This window comes from Molossus molossus, unplaced genomic scaffold (assembly GCF_014108415.1).
Source record: "Molossus molossus isolate mMolMol1 unplaced genomic scaffold, mMolMol1.p scaffold_m16_p_2, whole genome shotgun sequence".
In the NCBI taxonomy this organism is placed as follows: Eukaryota; Metazoa; Chordata; class Mammalia; order Chiroptera; family Molossidae; genus Molossus; species Molossus molossus.
In genome coordinates, this window is record NW_023425355.1 from 106,349,809 (window position 1) to 106,362,097 (window position 12,289).

At 39.3% G+C, this 12,289-nt stretch overlaps 1 protein-coding gene and 1 pseudogene across 1 annotated transcript in view; one reads left to right on the plus strand and one right to left on the minus strand.

Annotated features, from left to right (window-relative positions):
- JADE3 (jade family PHD finger 3) overlaps positions 1-12,289 on the minus strand; it is a 153,473-nt gene that overhangs the window by 136,731 nt on the left and 4,453 nt on the right. The gene's annotated exons all lie outside the window — the stretch shown is intronic.
- On the plus strand, positions 2,622-3,973 carry LOC118635450 (annotated as a pseudogene).

A 12,289-nucleotide genomic window follows, 5' to 3' on the forward strand; every position in this document is an offset into this window, starting at 1 on the left:
GAAGGCAGCAAGTACAGTTCAAAGATGACATTCCAGACTATGTGCTCAAGACTTCTTGTTCCACCCAGTTTCCCCTGGAATCCCAGGTGAAGAATTGTCCTCAGTTCATGGATTGTGTCATGTGAAAACATTACAAAACAACTGAACTAACAGAGACGAACAGAACATTTGGGTTCCTCTTTTCACATACTGGGTTTTTTCCATTATCTAGTAGGCAAATAGGTAGCCCTTTGTGCATACCTCATAGTATAGGGAGACATTCTCCACGGGAAAACACATCCCTTGATACTTGCTCATACCAAGCCAGACCATACTACACAGCAGTTATGCAAGAAAGGGGCCTGCATTGTATTTTCTAAAGACATAGTACTACAGGGAGAGATTTGACTGGGCATGCTGAACTTTTACAATTCTGTACTCAATGTGCTCCTCAAAACTGGGGAGGTTTCCTGTAAAAGGATGTGTTTTACAATAGGATCTGAGACACTGTAGATGGTTCACATCATGGGAGCTCCAATAAAGCAGGCCTCATTAAGTGTCCTCAACATTTAGCCCTGGCCGGTTTTGCTCAGCAGTTAGAGCATTGGCCCACGAACCAATGAGTTGCAGGTTCGATTTCAGCCAAGGGTATGTACCTTGCTTAAGGTTCGCCCCAGCTCTGATCGGAGTTGTGTGAAGGCAACCAGCTGAAGTGTCTTTCTCACGTCAATGTTTCTCTCTCTCTTTCTCTCTCTCTTTCTCCCTCTCTTTCTCCCTCTCTCACTCTAGCTGAAGACAGAGAAATATCCTCAGGTGAGGATTAAAAAATACACACACACACACACACACACACACACACACACATATAACATTTAGTGATTATCCAAATTATTTATTTTGTGCAAAGGTTCTCAGGCTTATACACTTGAGGAGTGCCAAGCCTAGAGCTTAGTCAAGTTATTGATTCTGAGCTACTTTTGCAAATTTCTTTATGAAATATAGCAATATACTAACTTTTACTGAACATAATACTTTAATGTTGGGAGGGCAAGTAAAACCATTAAAATTGGAAATCTGGTCCAATCTTTAGATGTTATATACAAGTCCCATATATCTACGTCCCTAAACTTTTTCATCTCTGAGGACAATTTCTGAAATTTCCCCCAGAGACAGCATGCTTTAAAGGCTTGCCTACCAAACACACCACACTTATGGATTATTTAATTTCTCCATTTTAATTAATCAAAGATGAATATCTCTGACAAGAAAAGATTCTATTAAACATGAGATGATAATAAAAATAAATTTGGTATGCCAAATATTGCTCAGCATTTCATCCTTAATGTGCCATTAATTTGACACAACAATCCCAGTGGTTAGTATTAACTTCATTTTACAAATAGGGAAACTGAGGCAACTCAGGGTTGCATAGCTAGTGAGAAGTAAAAGAAGTATTCAAGCAACTTGGGTCTCTGCTACTCTATCCATTCCAGCATTCAAACTCTAGCTAACTAGTTTTACCATAAATGGTAGTGTAATTCTAGCAATCTCACTCTCAGATATTTACCCTAGAGATGCAAATTTATGTACACTTGCACATGAATTATTTTTTTATCCTCACCTGAGGACATTTTTGCATTTATCTTCAGATAGAGTGGGAGGGAGAGAGGGGGGAAGAGAAACATTGATGTGAGAGAGACACATTGAGTGGCTGCCACCCACACGACCCCAACTGGGGCCAGGGACAAACTGCAACCGAGGAATTGCCCTTAGTGGAAACCGAACCCAGGACTCTCTGGTCCACAGGCCGACACTCTAACCACTGAGCCAAACCAGCCAGGGCACAAATGAATTTTTATAGCAGCTCTACTTATAATTATCAAAAACTGGTAACAACCCAAATGTGCTATGTTCATATAATGGACAACTCAACAATAAAAAAAGAACAAACTGTCCTGGCCAGTTTGGCTCAGCGGTTGGAGCGTCAGCCTGCAGACCAGAGAGTCCCAGGTTTGGTTCCCACTAGGGGCACATACCAAAAAAAAAAAAGAACAAACTATTGACATACACAACTTGGATGACTCTCAAAAGCATTATGCTGAGTGGGGAAAAAAAAGCAAGACTAAAAAGATTACAAAGTCTGACTCCATTTATGTGACATGACATCCTCAAAGTGACAAAACTATAGTGATGGAGCACAGATAAGTGATTGCCAAGGTTTGGGCTGGGAAGAGTGTGACTAGAGGTAGCACAAAGGAGTTTTTTGGGGTGATGGAACTGTTTTGTACTGTAATTGTGGTGCTGGTTACACTGACCTATATATGTGTCAAAATCTACAGAACTATACACCCCCATAGAAGTCAATTTTACTGTATAATAATTTTAAAAAGAGGCAATACTTCATCTTCTTTTTAGTCAGTATTCATTTTTGTATTTTCCATTTACAGTTATATCTTCTACTAACAATGGCTTTCAGATTTAAAAATCAAGAGTTACACTACAATGTGAAGCAAAAAGCCATTATCAGGCTATAATTCAATGATGGCAGTTATCTCCTTAAATAAACACTCCTTAGCTTTTTCACAACATGTTTACTGCCCGAACACAGGTGTTGTGAAAACCACCACTAAATCTAAGCCAAAATGGGAGAAGACAAGACTCATATCAACATTGTGTTCATTGGACATGTAGATTTGGGCAAGTCTACCACTACTAGCCATCTGATCTACAAAAGTGGTGGAATCAACAAAAGAACCATCAAAAAAATGTGAGGAGGCTATTGAGATGCGAAAGGGCTCCTTCAAGTACGCCTGAGTCTTGGATAAAATGAGAGCTGAACGTGAGTGTGACATAACCAATGATATCTTCCTGTGGAAACTGGAGACCTGCAAGTATTAGTGTGACCATCACTGATGCCCCCAGGACACAGAGACTTTATAAAAAACATGATTACAGGAACATCTCAGGCTGACTGTGCTGGACTAATTGTTGCTGCTTATGATGGTGAATTTGAATTGGCTATCTCCAAGAATGGGCAGACCCACAAACATGCCCTCTGGCTTACACACTGGGTGTGAAACAACTGATTGTTGGTGTTAACAAAAGGGATTCCACTGAGCCACCCCACAGCCAAAAGAGATACGAGGGAATTGTTAAAGAAGTCAGGACCTACATTTAAAAACATAGTATCCTGACACAATAGCATTTGCACCAATTTCTGGTGACAACACTAACATGCCTTGGTTCAAAGGATGGAAAATCACCTGTAAGGATGGCAATGCCAGTGGAACCATGCTGCCTGAAGCTCTGTATTGCATCCTGCCACCAACATGTCCAACTGACAAGCCCTGTGTCTGCCCCTCCAGAACCTCTACAAAACTGGTGGTATTGGTATTGTCCCTGTGGGATGAGTGGAGACTGGTGTCCTCAAACCCGGCATGGTGGTCATCTTTGTCCTAGTCAATGTTACAGCTGAAATAAGTCTGTTGAGATGCACCATGAAGTTTTGAGTGAAGCTCTTCCTGGGGAAAATGTGGGCTTCAATGTCAAAAATATGTCTATCAAAGATGGTTGTCATGGCAACATGGCTGGTGACAGCAAAAATGACCCACCAATGGAAGCAGCTAGCTTCATGACTCAGGTGATTATCCTGAACCAACCAGGCCAAATCAGTGCCAGGTATGTACCTGTGCTAGATTGTCATAAAGTTCACATAAGCTTGCAAACTTGCTGAGCTGAAGGAGAAAACTGATTATCGTTCTGGGTAAAAGCTGGAAGGAGGCCCAACATTTTTCAAATCTGGCGATACTGCCATCACTGATATGGTTCCTGGCAAACCTATGTGTGTTGAGAATTTCTCTGACTATCCTCCTCTGGGCTGTTTTGCTGTTCATGACATGAGACAGTTGTTGTGGGTGTCATCAAAGCAGTGGACAAGAAGGCAACAGGAGCTGGCAAAGTCACCATGTCTGCCCAGAGAGCTTATAAGGGCTAAATGAATGTTACCCCCAATATTGCCACCCCAGTCTTAACTAGTGGTGGAAGAAGTGTCTCATAACTGTTTGTTTCAATTGGCTATTTAAGTTTAACAGTAAAAGACTGGTTAATGATTACAATGCATTGTAAAACCTTCAGAAGTAAAAGAGAATGTTTTGTGGACCATTTGTGGTGGTGGTGGTGGTGGTGTGTGTGTGTTTGTGTCAGTTTTTAGGTTATTAGTTTGTGAAACCAGTAGTTTTTAATGGAAATAACTTGACCAAAAAACCTGTCACAGAATTTTGAGACCCCTTAAAACAAAGTTTAATGAAAAAATGAATACACAAACAATCCTTACAAGTTAAATGAATTGAGTGCTTATCCTCTGAAAAGTAGAAGTATTTCAGCAAACTATTAGATGGCATGATATTTGACATAGGAATTTGCATAGTAAACCAAAAGTAAGTAATCAGAATTAATCCTGGGATGAAGAATGTTGATAGAATGAGGATGTCATAAGAGTGACAAGGACAACCATGGCTCTTTCTACAATTTTTCAATTTTTACTAGAATGCATTCCTAGTATAATTAAAACATAGTAACTAACATTTTTTTAATCCTTCTTAGTTGAAATGAAGATATTTCCCAAGTTGCAATATCCTTCCATCCACAGGATTTCCATTACCTTTGGAAACCCCTTGGTTACTCCATTACCATGCCAGGCTTGTACTCTACTTAACACTTAGTGCCTCACGCATAGTACAGTGGGCATTCAACAAATATTTGCTAAACTGAATTACATCTGGAAATATGAGGAATAAAAATGACAAACACGTAGCCACTAACAAAATCATAATCTAGAAAGAACAAATCATACTCTAATTTTGAATGAGGCAAATTATTACTGAGTGCTAACAATGTGCTCAATAATTAAAAAGGCATACACAGAATTTTGGAAGAGAGCAAGGCAAACATAACATACTGTCAGTAGTGTAGAAGTTATTAAAGCCTAAAATAGGCAGCACTCAAACCAGAATCAATTAATTCTGGCTTCCAAGTATAAAACCACAAAATTCAAGGGGGTGGGAAAAAGACAAATAGGAGGAAAAACTAACCTGTACTGAGTTTTATGGCCCTTGCACTGCATTAAACATTTGTGTAGGTTAAAACCTATGTTAGGATTCAGGTCTCAGCTCTGATTTGTGAAGTACTGGGCAGCCATCATTCCCACCCTTCCAAGACAAAAGCTAGACAAACTTCTTGGACCTATCACGGAACTGAGGTCACAAGGCAAAACCACCATCTCCATACTGAAGAGCCGGGTGCCAGCATACATTATCTGAACATGTAAATTGGTAGGAAGATTAAACTAGAAATTTTGATAGATTACTTAAGGCCAAAGTATAGGATATCATGAGAGTATGAAGCTCCCGGGCTTCACATGGTGGTGGTGGTAGGGCATTTCCATCTTCTTACAAGTCTTTCCTACAGGAACCCCACCAGGTTCTTACAGGGAGGATGGGGAAAATTCCAGTGAAAGCTTTCACCTTTATGCTGATTGGCTAAGGAAAACAGCACCCATTGTGAAATCCACCCAGACCCTTTTCCTTTATCTCCAGTAGAGAACAAAAGGCTTAATCTGTAGGGGAAAATGCTTAAAATCCATCCCTTGAGGACACTGGTGTCCTCACTGCAGCAGAGAAAAAAGAACATGGTGGGGGGGGGGAGCAAAGAGGGGGGAGCTCAACCCTGGAGGAGGGGCAGGACATCTTGTGAAGGACACACTCAAGATCCAGGTTCCAGTACCTACCTAAGTCTTAGGCTTAATCAAATCGCCAGAAAACTCCTTACTCCTTCACCAACCACCACCTGGCAAATCAGCTACATGGTTAGTAACAGTGAAATACAACTGGGAGAACTGTAAGAGGCAACTCTTGGGAAGCAGCACAAAGGAAAAATTCAAAGCCAAGCAGAAGGCATAAAGAAGGTATCACTAGAGGAATCAGAAATCTCTGGTGCCGATAGCAAAAACAAACATCAAACACAAGCCAATTCCTGCCTAGATTAACTCAAGTCCCCACGCTAAAGGCCCAGTAGAAAGAAACCTGTGTTCTTCTCCAAAAATATCAATTATTTACCTCAGTATTTCCTGCCCATGTTCAGCTTTCAACATGTTTATGAAGCATAATAAAAGGCAAGAAATATTCCAAGTGACAAAGCAATCATCAGATCCAGACTCAGTATGATACAGATGTTGGAGCTATCAGAAATAAAATTTTAAATTATGATTAATATGTTAAAGACGAATGGAAAAAGTAGATAAATGCAAAACCAAATGGACAATTTCAAAGAGATAGCAACTATAAGAAGCAATCAAACGAAAATGCTAGAAATAAAAAACACAGAAAAAGCCCTGGCCAGGTGGTTCAGCTGGTCGGAGTGCCATCTCCTACACTAAAAGGTAGGGGGTTCGATTTCAGGTCAGGGCACATACCTAGGTTGTGGGTTTGATCTCCAATAGGAACACATATAGGAGGCAACCAGTCGATGTTTCTCTCTCACATCGATGTTTCTCTCTCTCTTTAAAACAAACAAACAAACAAAAAAAAAACACGTTAAATAGCAGACTTGACACAAAGGAAGAATCAGTGAACATGAAGATGAAGTTTATTGATCAGGTCAATAAAAATTAAAACAAAAAGAGACAACAGAGTGGGGAAAGAAAACATAACACAGCATACAAGAACTGTGGGACAATATCAAACAGTATAATATACTTGGAACTGGATCCCAGAAGGAGAAGGGGGAAAAAAATGGGGCATAAGAATTATATGAAGAAGTAATGGCTGATAACTTTCCAAAATTAGTCACAGACAACAAACCATAGATACAAGAAGCTCAGAGAACACCAAGCAGGAAAAACATGAAAAAAATTTAAAAAGCCACACCTAGCCAAAGACAGACCTTGAAGGCAGCCAGAGGAAAAAAGAAACACTAACTATAGAGGAACAAGGGTAAGAATTACAGCAGACTTATCAGAAACCACATAAACAAGGCAACAATGGAGTCATATGTTGAAAGAGAAAAAAATTGTCAATTCAGAATTCCATATCCCATGAAAATGCCCTTCAAAAGTGAAGAAAAAAAAAATGAATACTTTCTCAGACAAACAAAACCCAAAAATTTACTGCCAACAGACCTGGCATAAAAGAAATGTTAAAGGAAAATTCTTCAGGCAGAAAGATTTAGGTGGGAACTGGATTAGCATAAATGAAGAGCATTAGAAAAAGAATAAATTAAGGTATTATATTTTATTTTCAAAATGTTTGAAAAGCCAATTCCCAGACACTAACCAAGGGCCAATCTTGCAGCAAACAGCCTCCGGCACGTTATATTTACTCTTTTCAGCACAACAGAGTATATATTTTTTAAAAACTTACAGCTAAAATCATACTTAATGATGAGAGATGGAATGCTTTTCAAGATTGGAACAAGTTAAGCATGTTCTTTCTCACCACTACAATTCTGTTAAAGAAAAAAGAAATACTATTCATATTACCTGATATCAAGGCTTATTATAAAGCTACAGTAATCAAGACTTTGTGCTATTGCCAAAATGATGGACACACAGGTCAATGCAACAGAATAGAGAGCCTAGAAACAGACCCACACAAGCAAAGGCACATTTTTGACACAGATGCAAAAGCAATTCAATGGAGAAAGAATAGTCTTTTCTTCTTCTTTTTTTTTTTGTACATGCCCCTAGCAGGAACCAAACCCGGGACTCTCTGGTCTGCAGGCCAACGCTGAACCGCTGAGCCAAACTGGTCAGGGCAAGAATAGTCTTTTCAACAAATGATTCTGGAAATACTGGACAAACATATGCAGGAAAATGAACCTTGATACATATTTCACATTCATGGCTGGTGGGAATGCAAAATGGTAGAATCTCACTGGAAGACAGTTTGGCAGTTTCTTATAAAAACTCAGCAATCCCACTCTTTAGTACTTACCCAAATGAAATGAAAACATATGTTCACACAAAACCTGTATGCTGATGTTTACTGCAGCTTTATTCATAATCACCAAGAACACAGAAGCAGTCAGGTTGTCCTTTAGCAGGTGAATTAAACAAATGGTGGTACATCCATACAAGGGAATATTATTATTTAGCAATAAAAGGAACAGGCTATTGATTCATATAATATGGATGAATCAAGTAAAAAAAGCCAAACCAAAAAGACTACATATTGTATGATACACTCATATGACATTTTGGAAAAGGCAGGACTATAGTTAAAAATTCAGAAGTACACTATTCTGAGGCACTTCTAGGAAACAAAGATGATGGGATTTTTTTTTTTTTAAACAGGGATAGCTTTCACCAGGTCGATCTGGGTGGAAGCCCATGGAAATTCACATCACCATCACCATATACCATCTCTTTTTACATAAATGTATTTAATTTTACAAACAGAGTAATATATTCATATGATTTAAAATTCAAAAAGTATGGCCCTGGCCGGTTTGGCTCAGCAGTTAGAGCACTGGCCTGCGGTCCGGAGAGACCCGGGTTCGGTTCCCGCTAAGGGCACGTACCTCGGTTGCAGTTTGTCCCCGGCCCTGTTTGGGTTGTGCGGGTGGCAGCCACTCAATGTGTCCCTTGCACGTCGATGTTTCTCTCTCTCTCTCCCTCTCTCCTTCCCACTCTATCTGAACAAAAAAATGGAAAAATGTCCTCGGGTGAGGATTTAAAAAAGAAAAAGTATATATAAAAGTTTATGCAGTGACAAGTCTCCCTCCATCCTTCTACCCCTGGATCATGTATGATCCCAAATTACTAGTGTCCTGAATATCCTTCCAGAAATCTTTTATGTCTGTGTAAGCAAAAACTTATGTATTATTTCCCCCACTATCTATTTTACATAAATGGTAGCAATACAATACACACTATTCTGTTTCTTGCTTTTTTCATTTTGTAAATCTTAGAGATCATACAATAACAAGGTTTGATTGGTACATTAGGATATTACCAATCTCTTCCTATTATAAGCGATACTCCAAGTAATATGCACATATTTGTTGAATAATTCCTAGAAGTGTTTGATAGGTCAAATGATATATGCATTTATAATTTTGACTTTATTTTGATATACTTTGATATATTTCCAACTCAGTGACTTTTAAAATGTCAGAGATTTTTAATTTTTATCCTAGGTGAAAAGAAGGGAAGCTGAGATTCTATCACCAGCATTTTCTGGGGGTATGTATACTCTAAGATGTACAACATAAGCCTTCTACTCAGTTTCCCACACATGCTTCCTAGGATCCAGCTGCATTTTTCACGTAATACATTTCAGGCCACAAGCTAGCTGTAAAGCCTATTTCAGTTATGTGAAAGGTGTTACTTCTGAAGTCTTCACAGTCAAGGTCAAAGGTTGATGCCTCAAATTGCTCGTCACTGGCCACTCACTTCACAGCACAATACTGGATACTTCCTTGCAACCACAGGGAGATTTTAAAATCTTTACCAAATAAAACTCATCTATAGAGAATCCTTTGTCCTTTTTACAATGCCCAAAGAAGGATTTCTACTCTTAGGTAAAAACTATAAATCACATAAAGGTTATTAGGAAAGGCTGCAAATGTTTCTCTCATCTTGCAGGTAGTGATGGATTCCCAATTAACTGTCTTTTTCTTGATTATAAAATCTAGTATAGCCTAGTACACCACAGTTGTTGTGATAAAGCTTGAACAGTCAGAGAAAGACAAATACCATATGATTTCACTTATATGTGGAATCTAATGAACAAACAAAATTAAAACAGACTCATATATACAGAAAATGAACTAGAGGTTGCCAGAGGGAGAAGGGCTGTGGACTGGGTGACAGAGGTGAAGGGATTAAGAAGCACAAATAGGTAGTTACAAAATAGTCACAGAGACATAAGAAAAGCATAGGGAATATAGTTAATGATATTGTGATAACTATGTATGGGGCCAGTTGGGGTACTGGAAATGTTGAGGGGAACACTATGTAAAGTATATGATTGTTTCACCACTAAGCTCTATACTTGAAACCAATACAAAATAGGTTGAAAGAAAAAAAAAAGCTTAAACAGGAGGTTAAGAAAACCCAGTGTGTGTGTGTGTGGGGGGGCTCCTTTGATAATAGCCACACAAGATCAGTGAGTAGTCAAGCCACTTATGAGAATATGTCCAGAGCCACACTGTCTCCCTCTGGTTTCCTTCTATTAACAACCATCGTTCAGCTCCACACTCAGTAAAAGGGAAGGTAGAAGGAAGGTGGCAAAATCATTTTACTTAGTCTCAAGCATACACTACATTTATAAATGAGTGTTTAACAAGATTTATTAAAGGAAAAGAGGTTACATTCATTAATAATTATTATGCATTACTACAGTAATTAATGCTCCCCCACCCCCCATTTTTCACATCTTCTTGTATCCATACCTTTGGATGGTCCACTCCCACAATGACTGGGAATGACCATGGAAGCACTTCTGTACTTTGGCTGATGGGACAATAGCAAATGCGACACAAGAAGGCACTTTAGAAGTGCTTGGGTACTGATGCTTACACTCGCTTGCTACTCTTGGTGTTTTTGAGACCACCATGTTAAGAAGTCTGGACTCATGAACTGGAGGAGAAACCATTTGGAGTGGAGACGAGCCATCCCAGCTTAGAGCTTCCTAGACCAACCAGTCTGCCAATAATCAGATCACCCGCACCCAAATCTAACTGACACAGGCTATTTCAAAGTAAATATGTTTGTGGTCTGATACACATGGAAAGGGGAACAGCACAATGGTTTTCCCCGTGAAGTTTAGTCTGCACATAAGAAATAGTTTCAAACAGAAAAACCTACAGTACCTGGATTAGAATAAATAAATGTATAAGCACTGAAAAATGCCTAAGTCTACCCAGATTCTCACAAATGTGCTGTCTGCCATCACAGATGGCGCATACCAAAAAAACTAAAAACACAAAAAATTTCCATTTAGTCACTGAAGCATCTTTTATCATGATATATTTAAACCAAAGTCTTACATTCAACAGCTCCATTTCTAACACTGAACAACAATTCAGGTTTCCAGGAATTACTTTTTCTCCTAATTCTACTTTTTCCCTCCATGTGACAAGGCTTGGTGAAAGCTGAAAGAGCTCCCTTAATGCAGCCTAAAAAGCATCAGATATGAGACTAGTTAAACCTCCTTCCAGAATCAGTCTGCTGGACCAGTTTCTGCAAGCAACACAGCAACTCTTTTTAACTATGTTAATGGTGGGCAGTAAAAACTGTTTAAGGTCTATACATTTGGGTTAGAAGCACTGCCTCTAAAAACTGTTTAAGATCTGTACATTGGGTTAGAAACATCATTAAGTGGGACACTGAAGGACAAATGACTTTCTTAAACCACTTTTGTTTAGGCCTCACTACTTTTCTGGATTAAACACACACAAGGTTTAAGAAAAAGTGAAAAACACCTTCCAGCAGCTTACTATGGTCCTTGGAATAAAACACAAGCTCCTTAATAAGGTCCCATAAGGCCCTGTAAATCTTCCCCTGCCTACCTCATACCTCATCTCTCTTTCCCCAGGTTCTAGCCAAACCTCTGAGGATCCTTTCCACATTTCTTTCCCACCTCAGTGCCCTCACAACACCTGCTGTTCCCTCTGCCTGGCAATCCATTCTCTCTGACTTGTACTTTGCTTATTCCTGCTCATCCTTCAGGCCCCAGGATACCTTGCTGGTCTCCCTCACAGAAGTATTCTTACTTGCTGTGTGACCTTGGGCAAGCTACCTTTGTTTCACCACTCTGAGCCTCACACCTCAGAGGAATGTCTTAAGTTAAGCACTTAGCACCATGCTCAGCACACTGGAAATGGTTAACAAATCATCGCTGCTGTTACTGCTATTATCCCATATGGTAATCTCCATCATAGCACTTAGTACAATTAGTAATTATTTGTAGAAAAAATAGAAACACTCCATTCACCTTACTACCTAATACCTTTCATACTATTTTCCCACATACTGCATTTTTGGAGGGGAAAATGAAATTAATGTTTACAGAGCACTTGTTATCTCAATTATTACCTTGGAGATGTGGTTTGGCAGATTAAGAAACTGAGGCCAAGATCAAGTGGTAGATTAGAATCCAAAGTGGCCTGACCCGATAGCCTGTGCTGGGTGCATGACACCAAAGGCTTCCCTAACTCATGCACCTTGTCATCTAAGAGCAGCAAGCCTCAGAGAAGGTGGATCTTCACATTCACATACATCCCAAACGACACTCCCAGATCCTTAACCAAT